This window comes from Somniosus microcephalus, chromosome 1, assembly GCF_052327205.1.
Source record: "Somniosus microcephalus isolate GS21.2 chromosome 1, FLI_Smic_1.0, whole genome shotgun sequence".
Lineage (NCBI taxonomy): Eukaryota > Metazoa > Chordata > Chondrichthyes > Squaliformes > Somniosidae > Somniosus > Somniosus microcephalus.
The window spans coordinates 15,330,969-15,344,362 of record NC_140987.1 but is presented as its reverse complement, the minus strand read 5'-3'; the positions used below and the strand labels follow the sequence as shown (position 1 = coordinate 15,344,362).

The window sequence follows — 13,394 nt, the reverse complement described above, 5'->3', positions numbered from 1 at the left end:
GTCCAGTTTCGAGTGGCCATGGACTCACCACAAGTAGTTGCTTCATAATGTGGGTCCCAGTGTAAGATCTCAATGATCGCTGAGTTCTTGGACAAGACACCAATAGGCAGCAGCCAGTATGTTTGAGCAATAGATCAAGATTTATTAAGCTACAGCGTAACATACTTAACAACAGGCGATAGTTTAAGGAGCAGCTCGCAGCCCTTGGTCTCTGGAGCCTCTCGGACACAGGTGACATCATCTTCAGTCTGTTCCTTTGTTCTCGCAGTAGGTCTGTGTAAAGTTGTTCTTTGAGTATCGAGGTTTTAATGCTTTCCTGATCAAAAGTTCGTTTGGCCAGTGTCCATATATGGTCTTTAACAAAATCACCTTTTTTAATTGGTTCTAATGGTCAAAATACCATTGTCACTCAGACTAAGGGTAGCATCTTGGCCCCTCCTGACTCAGTAATTTTCCAACAATTCTACCCTGTTCAGTGTTATCTTGTTTGTAGTTCTTTACACCATTGGAATTGACCATCTCTCTCTCATTTTTAGCTTTCCTGGTACAAGCAGTGTTAAGCATGTAATGTCCGTGTGTAATTGAGACACGCACTGCAGAAGTTGGTTATAACAGGTGTTTACTGAATGGAGACAAAACTGGAACTACTATACAAAGTTACTACACAGGCTTATATACAGGGGTGGTCACTACTGGTACTGCATTATACAGGGGCTGCAGAATATAGTTCCTTCTTCAAGGTACATACACTACAATTCCTCCCCTTTTAGCTAAACAGTACATAACATTCGATTAATAATTAAACAACATATTTACAATTACAGTTGCTATATACATTAGCTGAAGTTAATCAATTATAAATTCAGTCTTTGAGGAGGCTTCCTGATTCTGTCCGGATAACGCCTCTTTGGGGTATCAGGTTCTTCTGGCAAAGTTGATTCAGGATCAACGTCGTTGTTTGGTTCGTCTGCTTCCAATATCACCGATTCTGAGGTAGATGCAATTGGTACTTCGGTTTCATCACCAGGTGTATAGGATCGTGGTGTAGATTTGACGTTTTCCAGTGACTCTAGAATCTGGTCAGCATGGCATCTTACAATGCTCTCTCCAACATCCACGGTATACATTAGAGGTCCTTGCCGTGTGCAGATCGTTCCTGGCTGCCATTTCTCTGTGCGGTAGTCCCGGGCCAAAACTGGTTGACCTATCTTGAAACTCCTGGTTGGCCTTTCATTCATATTCTGAAACTGCCTGTTCTCCACATCTCTTCTGATGTTTGGCTTAACCAAATCCAAGCGGCATCTTAGTCTTCGATTGAAGAACATCATGGCTGGAGTTTGGTTGGTAACCGCATGTGTCGCATTCCGGTAGGCAAACAAGAAGTTATCCACCTTGTGTTGTAGGGGTATGTCTTCATTACACATTGCCTTGATAGCCTTCTTGAATGTTTGAACGAACCTCTCAGCCAATCCATTGGTGGCTGGATGATATGGGGCGGATGTGTAATGCTTAACACCATTGTTCTTTAAGAACCTCCGGAACTCTTCAGACACAAACTGTGATCCATTGTCGGAGCAAATCTGTTCAGGCAGCCCATTTCTGGCGAATATGGTTCGTAAGACTGTGATCGTTTTTTCTGTGGTGGTTGAGGACATTTTTATTACCTCTGGCCACTTTGAATGTGCATCCACCGCAATTAAAAACATCGAGTCCATAAATGGACCAGCAAAATCAATGTGTACCCTTTGCCATGGAGATGAGGGCCACTCCCATGGATGTAGAGGGCCTTGTGGTGGGGCGTTTTGGACCTTCTGGCATCCTGTACAGCTCTTGGTCATCTCTTCGATTTCTCTATCGATTCCCGGCCACCACACAAACGCTCTGGCTAAGTTCTTCATTTTTACCCCTCCCAGATGACCCTCATGAAGCTCATTGAGCACTCTATCCTTCAATTTGGGTGGAATTACTACTCTGGATCCACACATCAAGGTTCCTCGGCACACTGACAGCTGTTCTCTTCTCGGCGAGAATGCTGGCAACAGTGGTTCGCCATGTGCTGGCCATCCCTTCACCGTTAAATCATAGACCCTGGAGAGTGTCGGGTCAATTCGTGTTTCCTTTTCTATGTTTGCATTCGTCACAGGTAGACATTCGACTATGGTCGAGTGGAATATCTCCACAGGATCCACTGCAGGTGCTTCTTCCACCGTCGGCAACGGTAGGCGCGACAATCCATCAGCATTCCCATGCTGTTTAGTTCCTTTGTACTCGATGTCATATTGGTGTGCCCCTAGGAAAAGGGACCACCTCTGTAGCCGTTGTGCTGTCATTATCGGTGTTGTGTATGTAATATGTGTGCTACTTTGAACCTATGGACAGGACTGCACTACTTGTTGGGCGTAGTGATACGCAGTACCACTCCTGGCCATAGGGGTATAAATAGTACTGTGGGTACTGATCCCCCTCAGTTCCCGCCTGTGGGCATGAAGTAAAGACCTATGTATAGTCCCTACCTCCAACCAGTAAAGACCTGTTTGAGTTATACGTTTAAGTCTTTGTGTTAATTGTTCAATACAATACACATACTTAACACTGGCGACGAGTCGGTTCGAACCCTGCGGCAGTTATTCCACAGCGGCTTCGTCCAAAGACAGGACGTTGAAGAGAGGTTCCAATCCTCAACACCCCACTGAAAACTGAAGGGCAGCAGAAATCCTGACAGCTTCCAGCGACTGGAAGCGACAGGCATTAGGACCCTGAAGCCTCCATCAACGACTGAAAACGGGAGGACAGAAGACATCCTGCAGCTTTTTCAACCTCGGTGGTGGGTAAGCCAAGCAGCGTTGGCTGCAAAGACAGGGCTGGGGGAAGTCGGAGGTAGAAGGGCAATCGATCGAAATCCCTGATAAGGGCCGCACTCGGGCTGGAAGGCGCAGCGTCGGCAGACACTGAGGGCGCGAGCGGGTAAGCCAGAGCCCGGGAGGGAGCGAGCAAGAGCCGCCGAGCGGGTGAGCCAGAGGCCGGGAGCCGCTTCAAGCGGGAGGCGCTTAGCGGGCCAGCGATCGCACCGGTGATAAGGGCTGAGAACCGTTTCGGGCGGGCGGCGCACCAGCGATCGCACAGGAGATAAGAGCCGCAGTCGGGCTGAAAGTCAGCGACGAGAAGCGCAGGAAAACCGCCATTGAAGTGGGCGGGGAGAGCGAGAAGCGCGGGAAAGCCGCCATTTTTCACGGGAAAACCGCTGGGGAAGAAGGCAGAAGCGGGAAAACCGCCATTTTGTGGGCGGAGGACGACGGCAAGAGCGGGAAGCCGCCATCTTGGATAACAGTAAAAAAAAAAAAATCTGAGAAATTGCAAATCTGATAAAGTACTACAATGCCTAAACACGGGAATATTAGCAACTTTGATAGTGACATCGAAGATTGGGCCATATATGTTGAACGAGTTAAAAATTATTGTAAGGCCAATAAAATTCGTGAGGCTGATAAAGCACTAACATTATTAAATTTAATGGGTGCGAAGACATACGGGCAATTGAAACACCTGTTATCACCAGATGAACCGGCGGATAAGACGTTCGATGAGATTGTTACTGTCCTGAAAGATCATCTAAACCCCACGCCGCTGATGCTAGCGGAACGATTTAAATTTTACGACAGAAGGCAGCTACAGCATGAAAGCAATGCTGATTATTTGCTGGAATTGCGTAAATTAGCGAAATATTGCCAGTTTGGAACGGGATTGACAGAGGCACTTCGAGACAAATTTGTGTGTGGTTTATTTAAACAGGATACACAAAAGCGACTGCTCGAGGAGAATGAGCTGACGCTTGAGAAGGCGGTCACTATGGCAGCAGCACACGAAGCCGCAGCGAGAGGCACGGCAGTAATGCAGCTACGGTCACCGGAGCTCAGTGCACACAAATTGGGTGTGAGTTCTGGCAAATGTTATCGTTGTGGAAAGACAACGCATGATCAGAACCAGTGTTGGTTTAAAAACCAAGAATGTAGAACTTGTGGTAGGCTTGGACATATAGCTAGAGTATGCAGGTCAGGGAAGAAGACCAGCAACAAGAAGTCACCGCAAGGAAAATACGCAAAGGTACACAAGGTGACCGAACAGGAGTCCGATTCAGACGCTAGCAGTAATGAACTGGCTAGCTTAAGCTGTAATGAACTGGCTAGCTTAAGAGTACTCAACGCTGGTAAGGGTGCAGACCTCCAGACAATTTGGGTCACTCTTCAGATAGAAGGAGTCCAAGTAAAACTGGAATTGGACACTGGATCGGCATTGACGGTCATAAATAAGAAAGATTACGGAAAGTTATTCCAGCATATTCCCCTACAGGATACGGGGATTATATTGAAAACATACACGGGGCAAAGAGTGTACCCCATCGGGAAAATAGAGGTTGCAGTGGTCCACAAGGGCGAAGACAGTCAAATAATGGACTTATATGTGATATCTGAAGGAGGTCCTCCACTACTAGGACGGGAGTGGATTAGGAAAATGAATATGGACTGGCATTTCCTACAAACAATAACGAGTGAGAACTCGGTGAAGATAGTCGGCCCAGACTCTGGAACGGATGATGGTAAGCCCAACTCAGGTGCAAAAGACAAAGTTTCAGCACAGAATTCCACTGAGCAACAACAACATAGTTTAACTGTGGATTCTGAGTCTGGCAAGTCTACTGATGTGCCCATTTCTGAGGGACACCGGGCTCGAACTCAACTCCATTTCAAACTACAACAGCAATTAGAACAAATGCTTCGCCGTTTTGAGCAAGAGTTGAATGCAACGAAAGAGTTCTTTGATATAGAGTTGGAGAATCTGGAAAGACAACAGAAGCAGCTGATGGAGAAAATGGAGCAGGAGCACACAAAACGTCTGATGTCAGAGGAGTTAACGGTCAGCCAACTCCTGCATATGCTGAAGGACAGGACTCTGAAATGGGAAAAACTTGAACATGAACTTCAATATTCAAACGAAAGGGGTTTGGAGCTCTCAAAGGTTATTGGAAGAGCTGAGGTGGCAACACAGACTGAGATGACTGCAACAGAGCAGCCCTTGGATGCCAAAAGTACGCTGACTCACGTCAACGTAGAACAACAGACCGCTGAAACAGCTGCTCCGGTAGAGGGATTGCATAGTCCGATCAATCAATCTCCAAAGGAAGTTGAAGTATTAAAATCACAAATGAGGTCACTAGTAAACGACTTGCTGAAAGCCCAGAAAAAGCTGGATGCAGAGGTACACATGAAGAAGTCTCTTCAGGAAAGATGTCTGGATTTGGAACAAGAGCTGGCTAACGTCCAGCTGGGTATGGAGGAAATAGACGACCCTCTCACTGGTCTAGCTCAGGACGACACCGAATATTACGATGTCCTGTCCTGCCCAGCTTGTAACTTCGACTCCCAAAGTGCAGAAATCATGGAGGAGCACCAAAAGTCTACGGAACATCGGGAGAAGCTGGCTCTACGACGGAAACAGGAGGAAGAGAAGGAGGAACTGCGCATGCAGCTGGCAGCTGTGGCAGCTGACAATGGAGCCCAGAGAGTCTCCAAGAAGCAGAAAAGGAAAAGTAAAAACAGAAGATGACCCATCTGAACCATTATCACCTCTACCAGATCACACACGTGGTCCCTCCGAACGGAGCCAATTCAGTTCGGAAGTTCAAACTGTTAAATCCATGGAAGGACTATTGAATGAGTCACTCCAGCAACGTGAACCGACTACACCACAGAGATTGAATCTGTGAACTGTTTTCCGCAGAGACTGAATCTGTGATCTGTTTTGACATGAAGTTATCTATGTATCTATGTTATTCTGTTATGTAAACCTGAAGTTATATATGTATATATGTTATTACGTTATGTTAAATGGGGAGATGACTGTAAAGCTAGGAAGGGAGGAATGTTGTGTATGTAATATGTGTGCTACTTTGAACCTATGGACAGGACTGCACTACTTGTTGGGCGTAGTGATACGCAGTACCACTCCTGGCCATAGGGGTATAAATAGTACTGTGGGTACTGATCCCCCTCAGTTCCCGCCTGTGGGCATGAAGTAAAGACCTATGTATAGTCCCTACCTCCAACCAGTAAAGACCTGTTTGAGTTATACGTTTAAGTCTTTGTGTTAATTGTTCAATACAATACACATACTTAACAATCGGGACGCCCTTCTTAGGGTTGAAAATGGAGACAAGAGGTTGATGATCAGTTAGTAGAGTAAATTTCTGTCCGTGCAGGTAGTGATTGAACTTCTTCACCCCCCACACCAGGCTGAGGGCCTCTCTGTCAATCTGGGCGTAGTTACGCTCGGCTGCAGTTAACGAGGGTGACGCAAAAGCTATCGGCCTCTCTGAACCATCAAGGGATTTATGTGACAGTACCGCTCCAACGCCGTAGGGAGACGCATCACACGCCAGTCTTATCGGTAGTGATGGGTTGTAGTGAGCCAATACTTGTCTTGAAGTGATCAGGCCTTTACACTTCTGAAAGGCCCGCTTACATTCATCGCTCCATTTCCATGCTACTCCAGTTTGTAGCAGGGTGTTCAGTGGGTGCAGAATTGTGGACAAATTCGGCAAAAACTTATGGTAGTAATTCACCAATCCGAGGAATGATCTCAGTTGCGACACATTTTCAGGCGCTGGAGCCTTAACTACCGCTTCAATTTTGTCAGGGGACTTATGTAACCCCTCTTCATCAATCACGTGGCCACAATACGATATTTGTTTCTTAAAAAACTCGCACTTGGGGCGATTGGCTCGTAGCCCATGTTCTCTTAGTCTAGTGAGCACCTGCTCTAGGTTGGCAAGGTGTTCACTGTCATTTTCACCTGTCACTAGGATGTCGTCCAAGTAACACTGAGTCCCCGGAATCCCTTGCAGAACTTGTTCCATCGCTCTTTGCCATATACCCGGAGCTGATGCTACTCCAAATACCAGTCGATTATACTGGTAAAGACCTTTGTGAGTGTTTATCGTGAGATACTTCCTAGAGGATTCTTCAACCTCCATCTGCAAATATGTTTGTGCTAGGTCAATTTTTGTGAAACGCTTCCCTCCAGATAGTGAGGCGAAAATATCTTCTATCCTGTGAAGGACTGGGTTCACAGTCACCTTGAAGTCCCCACAGATGCGAACCTTCCTTGGCTCCTCAGACTTATTGTTTAACGTTTTCTTCATGACAGGAACAATGGGTGTCGCCCACTCACTCCAGTCTACCTTAGATAACACACCTGCATTCTCCAGATTCTCCAGCTCTGCCTCGACGGCTGGGCGAATTGCATACGGTACCGGTCTTGCTTTGAAAAACTTGGGAATTGCATTCTCTTCTATTTTTATCGAGGCGGTTACGCCTTTAAGAGTTCCCAGTTCTTGTTGAAATACCTCTTTAGCGTTAGCTAAGATTTTTGACAATCGTCCAGGTGTGACGTCGTCATCCTTTTTACCAGCCACAGTCAGTGCCTGAATGGAGTGCCAGTCTAAACTTATCTTTCTGATCCATTCACGTCCCAATAACGGTGGTCCACCATCTTGCAGTATGTACAGATACAATTTCTGTATTTCCTTGCTGTTGTATTCGACAGGCACCCTTATTTTCCCTCTGGGGTATACTTTCTGCCCCGTATATGTCTTCAAGACAATGGACGTGTCTTTCAAGGGTATGTGTGAGAATAGCCGCTCGTAGTCTCGTCGATTCATGACGGTCAGGGCTGATCCTGTATCCAATTCCATTTTGACTTGGGACCCTGCTATCGTGAGGGTGACCCAAATGATTCGGTGATCCTCTTTTGCGATTACGTTGTGTAGTTTGAGACAGCTTAGTCTCTTGTTCCCGGATTCACTATCGCTCTTCTGGTCTTCGGAACTACTGTCGGTCATCTTTTGTACTTTCCTGTACTGTTCCTTAGTAGTCTTTTTGTTGTCGTTAGTCTTCTTCCCGGACCTGCAAACTCGTGCAAAGTGTCCCATCTTTCCGCATTGCCTGCATGTTTTGTCCTTGAACCAGCTGTCCTTCTGGTCATGGGTTGTTCTGCCGCAGCGATAACATTTTTCAAATCCCCGTGTCATTTCATGGGTGCCGTATTCCTGTGGCTTTTGCTGTATTTCCGCAGCTCCCCTTGCTGCTGCTTCGTACGATACTGCCACGCTGAAAGCCTTATCTAGCGTCAGCTCTTTCTCTGAGAGTAACCTCTTCTGGGTTCCTTCACTCAGGAGTCTACAGACAAATTTGTCCCGTAGGGTATCTGCCAGTCCTGCTCCGAACTGGCAATGCTTTGATAGCTTGCGTAGTTCCGTAAGGTAATCAGCATTGCTCTCATCTTTATGCTGATTTCTCTTGTGGAATTTAAATCTTTCTGCTATCAGCAGCGGTGTAGGATTTAGGTGTTCCTGTAGGATATCAACAATTTCGTTAAAACTCTTCGCCATCGGTTTGACTGGAGTGATCAGGTTCCGCAATAGGCCGTACGTTCTTGCGCCCATTAAGTTTAGTAGTACCGATGCCTTTTTCTCATCGGCTACTTCATTTGCCTTGCAATATACTTCGACTCTTTCCACATACGTGGTCCAGTCTTCTATTGCATTATCGAAGGCAGTGATATTGCCAGTCTTCGGCATCTTGGAGATCTAAGATGGCGCCTCCCGTGCTTTGCCTTCTTCTCCGATTGAACAAAATGGCGCCTCCCGCGCTTTGCCTTCTTCCCCGCTGGATTAAGATGGCGCCTCCCGCGCTTTCTGCCTTTTCCGCTGCTGCCAGCGCTGTTGCTGGCGTTTTTATGCCTTGATGGCGACGCCCTATGGTCTTCGCGCGCTTCCCCCCGCGCTGCTGCCAACGCTGCTTTCCGCGGTCCCCGTGGCAAACTGCAGCTCCTCGCGGCTTTCTGCGCTTCTAATTTCTTTTTCTTTTATTGCTGTTCCCGTCGTCAGAGCAGACCCTATGGGACACTTCCCTCCCTCTTCTCGGGTCTGTACGCTGCCTGGCTTCGTAGCACCGGCCGCGCCCTGTGTGCTCCACCCTCTCTCTCTCTCTCCTCTTCCCGACAACGCTGCTCGGCCCTGTTGAAAAGCCACCCGATCGAGCTGTAGCCCGCCACAGCCCAGGAAGGATCAGTGTACTACCTGCCACCAGCCCGATTAGCTGGAACACCATAGACTGGATAACCAAGCCCAGCTCTCGACAACCTCTCCTGCAAATCTTCGAATTCGCTGAATCAGAGGGCGGTTGCCCACGGTCAACGTCCGTTTCTTCTGTTTGTTTTTTTTTCTTTTTGGATTTCTTCCTTCTGGCTTCGACCTCTAATAACTTCGCTTCAGGGATGGATCCCCATGAGGTGGTGCAGAACTGTAGGTAAGTTCGGATCTGTTCGTCGCCAATGTAATGTCCGTGTGTAATTGAGAGACGGACTGCAGAAGTTGGTTATAACAGGTGTTTACTGAATGGAGACAAAACTGGAACTACTATACAAAGTTACTACACAGGCTTATATACAGGGGTGGTCACTACTGGTACTGCAGTATACAGGGGCTGCAGAATATAGTTCCTTCTTCAAGGTACATACACTACAAAGCGATCTCTAATTAAGCTTAGCATTATAATATGTTATTTAACAATTTAACCTTTACGCGCAGCCTGTGGCTGTTTGTTATCAGAGCTTAGTCAAAACTGCTCACTGTCCTCGCGGCTACATTCGAACAGTCTTTAACATTTCCATACCCACAGGGAATCATGGGTAAGATTAGTTGGTCAATGGCTACACTTGAATTTATACATTTATGATTCCCATCTATTAAAGACCTCTAAATACCAGCCTTTTGTACAGTCCCCATCTCGAGGATGAAATGTTTTAAACATTGATTCCTTGACTATGTCAATCTATTCTTTGACAAGTGTTATGGCAAATTGGTGTCCTCTAATTGAGGGGAACTGAGCGCTTCCCAAAGGAGGTTTTATCCCCCTTTTCATTGTAGGCCTTGGTGCGAACTATGACACTCCCAGGGGCCGGCTCTTTACTATTGTCATGGCTGAGGGATATCCCGGGGTCTCCCCAACCAACATGACGGCCGTGCTGATATGCCTTTTCATCCAGTGCATCCCAGTCTATCATATACAAATATGATTCTCATCTACTAAAGAACACTAAACACCAGTCTTTTGTACAGCAGCCAGCATCTCGCCCTGTGTCATGACACCACAATGACGGGCAACTGAAAAGCTACATTGCTTCAATTAGGATAGAGTGCGATCAATGGGAGAGATGAAAACGCTGGTGAATGGAACGCTTTCCCATTTCAGCATCAAACACACCCAGGGCAGGTACAGCACGGGTTAGATACAGAGTAAAGCTCCCTCTACACTGTCCCATCAAACACTCCCAGGGCAGGTACAGCACAGCTTAGATCCAGAGTAAAGCTCCCTCTACACTGTCCTATCAAACACTCCCAGGACAGGTACAGCATGGGTTAGATACAGAGTAAAGCTCCCTCTACACTGTCCCATCAAACACTGCCAGGGCAGGTAGAACACGGGTTAGATACAGAGTAAAGCTCTCTCTACACTATCCCATCAAACACTCCCAGGTCAGGTACAGCATGGGTTAGATACAGAGTAAGCTCCCTCTACACTGTCCCATCAAACACTCCCAGGACAGATACAGCATGGGTTAGATACAGAGTAAAGCTCTCTCTGCACTGTCCCATCAAACACTCCCAGGTCAGGTACAGCATGGGATAGATACAGAGTAAAGCTCCCTCTACACTGTCCCATCAAACACTCCCAGGGCAGGTACAGCACAGGTTAGATAAAGAGTAAAGCTCCCTCTACACTGTCCCATCAAACACTCCCAGGTCAGGTACAGCACGGGTTAGATACAAAGTAAAGCTCCCTCTACACTGTCCCATCAAACACTCCCGGGGCAGGCACAGCACGGGTTAGATCCAGAGTAAAGCTCCCTCTACACTGTCCCATCAAACACTCCCAGGGCAGGTACAGCACGGGTTAGATACAGAGTAAAGCTCCCTCTACACTGTCCCATCAAACACTCCCAGGGCAGGTACAGCATGGGTTAGATACAGAGTAAAGCTCCCTCTACACTGTCCCATCAAACACTCCCAGGGCAGGTACAACACGGGTTAGATACAGAGTAAAGCTCCCTCTACACTGTCCCATCAAACACTCCCAGGGCAGGTACAGCACGGGTTAGATACAGAGTAAAGCTCCCTCTACACTGTCCCATCAAACACTCCCAGGGCAGGTACAGCACGGGTTAGATACAGAGTAAAGCTCCCTCTACACTGTCCCATCAAACACTCCCGGGGCAGGCACAGCACGAGTTAGATCCAGAGTAAAGCTCCCTCTACACTGTCCCATCAAACACTCCCAGGGCAGGTACAGCACAGGTTAGATACAGAGTAAAGCTCCCTCTACACTGTCCCATCAAACACTCCCAGGGCAGGTACAGCACAGGTAAGATACAGAGTAAAGCTCCCTCTACACTGTCCCATCAAACACTCCCAGGGCAGGTACAGCACAGGTAAGATACAGAGTAAAGCTCCCTCTACACTGTCCCATCAAACACTCCCAGGGCAGGTACAGCACAGGTAAGATCAGAGTAAAGCTCCCTCTACACTGTCCCATCAAACACTCCCAGGGCAGGTACAGCACGGGTTAGATACAGAGTAAAGCTCCCTCTACACTGTCCCATCAAACACTCCCAGGGCAGGTACAGCACGGGTTAGATACAGAGTAAAGCTCCCTCTACACTGTGTCCCAATAGCCCCCAGCAGCACATCTGGGCTCGTTCATAAGCTTTGTTTCTCTGAGGGTTTCTGGTGATATTTCTGGTGAACTAACAGTGGCCCCTGCTGTGGGGAGGCGGGCACCATTTAAGGGTGAACATGTCGGGGAGTGTTCCACTTCAGAGTTGTGACCAAATGAAAGTCTGTGGTCTGTTGACTTAATTGCTGTCCCCTTAAATTCGGTCAATTTACAGGGCAGCTGGGGCGTGCTACCAGCTGGCGGAGGTGTAAGTTGGGGTGAGGCCCTCTTACACCAAGTTTCCAGCCCATTGGACCAGCCTGGGGGTGGGGCTGGAGGAATATAGGAACAGGAGTCGGCCATTCAGTCCCTCGAGCCTGCTCCGCCATTCAATCAGGCCATGGCTGATCTGTACCTCAACTCCATTCACCTGCCTTTGCACCATAGCCTGTTCTAAAAAGGGGAGAGGGCATAAACCCGGCAACTACAGGCCAGGCAGCCTAACGTCGGTGGTGGGGAAACGTTTAGAGACAATAATCCCGGACAACATTAATTGGCATGTGGAAAAGTATGGGCTAATTAATGAAAGCCAGCACGGATTTTTTTTAAAGGGAAATAGTGTTTGACAAACTTGATTTGAATTTTTTGATCCATTTCTTAAAGGCCATCTTCCTCACTGGAGCTGGTCGCAAATCAATCGGTCGCTGAAGAGAATGTGAGCTTTCTGGAAAAGGGACTGTTGGATTGCTGATTCAATTAACATCAGTCCAACCTGTTACTTCGTTAGTCAAAAGTCCATGCAAATTGATTCGATTCTGCATTAATAGACAGTTAACAAGAGTCCATCGGACTCTATTCTAATACAAGCTGTAATTCAGCAGTCGATTACAAACTCATGCACGGACACTCGACTAGGTTCTGATGAGTCTCCTGTATTTTTTTGTCATACATATTTGATTGTTTTTTTTTGTAACTTCTACAGTTCACTGGTCGACAAGTTTCAGTTCGTGACCCTTTGGTCATCAAGTTTAACTTTGCTGGTCGCTTTAGGACCCTGCAGTTATCGAACAGCTTGCTAAACCTGATGGATTCTCGGGCTCTGAGCTGACTGATAATCCTGTTCCATTGTCTGAAGGGTATAGGCAGTGGTTCACTGTCTTTCATTGCACAGGTCTCTGCCAGAATGCCTTTCCTGTTTGTTAGCAAGATCAGAAACTTCTGCTTCCTGTTTGTTAGAATCACAGAATGAGACAGCACGGAAGGAGGCCATTCGGCCCATTCGTGCCTGTGCCGGCTCTTTGAAAGAGTTATCCAATTAGTCCCACTCCCCCCTGCTCTGTCCCCATAGCCCTGTAAATATTTCCTTTTCAAGCATTTATTCAATTCCCTTTTGAAAGTTACCATTGAATCTGCTTCCACCGCCCTTTCAGGCAGCGCATTCCAGCTGCATAATTTTTTTTTTTTAAGTCCTCATGTCACCTCTGGTTCTGTTGCCAATCACCTTAAATCTGTGCCCTCTGGTTACCGACCCTTCTGCCAGTGGAAACATTCTTACTTCCTCGATCAAAACCGGTCATGATTTTGAACACTTCTATCAAATCTCCTCTTAACCTTCTCTGCCCTGAG

General features: G+C 47.2%; 1 protein-coding gene across 1 annotated transcript in view; it reads left to right on the top strand.

Annotated features, from left to right (window-relative positions):
- LOC147123942 (sialic acid-binding Ig-like lectin 12) overlaps nucleotides 1-13,394 on the top strand; it is a 172,453-nt gene that overhangs the window by 145,671 nt on the left and 13,388 nt on the right. The window lies entirely within an intron of this gene.